The following is a 1,736-nucleotide window of genomic DNA, read 5'->3' as shown; positions in this document are numbered from 1 at the left end:
CGGGCCTGCGGGGGAGGAAGCAGGGAGGCAGGCGAGGCAGGAGAAGGCGCGGGGCGGGGACTCGGGGGTCTGAGGTGAGGGGTTTGCAGGGTCAAAGGTCATGAGAGGACGGGGCGGGGTGGGGGGAGCGAGAGCGCGGAGAGTGGCTTCCCAGGCCCCCACGAGGCAGGAGGACTGCAGGTTCATTCATTCACGCCCACTTGGCCGCGGACCTGCGCCTCAGCCCGTCCCGGGTTCCGCAGCCCGTCCCGGGGCGCCTCCAGGACCGATTCCTAGACTTAGGCCCCGAGGAGCGTGCGCTTGGCCGGAGCGGAAACTCCTCTTCGCGTCCCGGTTTCCCCCTCACGCTCTCCCCTGTGGCCACCTTGAGGACTCCTGGTCGTTCAAGGCTTTATCTCGTTGCCAAGGTTCGAAAGGGAAAAAAAAAACAAAAACTCAAGAAACAGCCGCCCGCTCCGGGCTGGACTTGGGTTTGGTCTGTCGTTGGCACCTCGGGATCGGGTTATCTGGGGGACACACCTGTAATCGTGCTAAAAACACCGATGCAGATGCTCAGAGCTGGTTACTGAGCCCCTCCTGTATCCCGGGCTCGGCGCTGAGCACTGGACTTAACAGTGCTGCATGGAAACTTCCCACCGGCCCCGTGAGATCGCTGCTGCGGTCACCCCCGTTTTATCTGCCGGTAAACCGAGGCACGGGGAGGTCAAATCACACCTGTAAGGTCAAACAGCATGGGGCTCCTCCCCGGGCTCTCAGGCACCTGCAGGGCACAGAGACCAAAGAGAAGCCGGGACGGCTTGGGGCGTCGGCGCTGTTTCATATCTTTAGCTGCTGCCATTATAAGTGTTGACATCAAGGTAAAGCGGTGGCCTTCCTGCTTCTCTGTCAATCTTCACCAGGGGCATTGCAGTCGCTTTCTTTAGGATGAAGCCGTTTTGCAGGTTCCTGCTTCTCTGTCAATCTTCACCAGGGGCATTGCAGGCTGTTCCTATAGGTGACTGACTGCCTTTCAGGGCAAGAGTGGAAGTTTATTCCCCGACCCTGGGCAAGTGGGAGACACCCAACAGGCTGTGCGTGGAACGAATTTTTATAAGAATATTCCGGAACCTTTCTTGAGCGTGGCCGAGCTGCATTCCCTTTGGAATAAAGAGGAACCACAGGATCCCTGGAGGACCATTCTCTCTGAGGACAGGGCAGGCCCCAGGGCTTCCTGGCTGGGGAGATCCCGTCCGGCCCGGGAGACGGTGACGTGGTTTGATGGCCCGAGGACGAGGCTGTGAGTCTGAGCTTCTTCCTTTGCACACACTTCACTTGCTCCCGTTCTACCTCAGTTTCCCTGGCAGCGGCACGAGAGAGACCTGCTGCCCCCCTACCCGTTCCTGGGTGTTTTAAGACTTCGTGAACCCGTGAAGGTTTCCACATACTTCTGTGATATAAATATGACCGTAGTACCTTTAATTTTTTAAAAAAAACCACTCTGTGATCTGTTCTCCTAATCCCATTGAATTCACAGAAACTTAATATTGTCACCTTATCCCCATCCTTCCAAGAGAGACGCAGCGGCTGGTCGCCGACGGCAGGAACATGAGCAGAGTTCGGAGCGTCTGGCTCCCTGTCCTGAGTGGAGCCCACCAGGCTGGTCTGACCTCTTACAAACTGTCGTTGAGCAGCTCCACTCGTTTCCAAGGACGCGGGCGCCTTAGAGGTTCTGAGAGGTTGTCTGTCTATTGTGTGTG

At 57.5% G+C, this 1,736-nt stretch overlaps 1 protein-coding gene across 2 annotated transcripts in view; it reads left to right on the top strand.

The window, feature by feature from the left end:
• The window catches only part of AP1B1 (adaptor-related protein complex 1, beta 1 subunit), a 48,149-nt gene that overhangs the window by 5,610 nt on the left and 40,803 nt on the right, over positions 1-1,736 (top strand). The window contains exon 1 of one of the 2 annotated variants that reach the window (XM_014542502.1): positions 9-74. The exons of the other annotated variant lie outside the window; for it this stretch is intronic. The gene's annotated coding sequence lies outside the window, so the exon portion shown is untranslated. Of the gene's footprint in view, positions 1-8; positions 75-1,736 lie in introns of those variants that run through there. 2 annotated transcript variants of the gene reach the window in all.

This window comes from Myotis brandtii, unplaced genomic scaffold (assembly GCF_000412655.1).
Source record: "Myotis brandtii unplaced genomic scaffold, ASM41265v1 scaffold303, whole genome shotgun sequence".
NCBI classification, from domain to species: Eukaryota; Metazoa; Chordata; class Mammalia; order Chiroptera; family Vespertilionidae; genus Myotis; species Myotis brandtii.
This window is presented reverse-complemented; position numbering and strand designations above follow the sequence as displayed.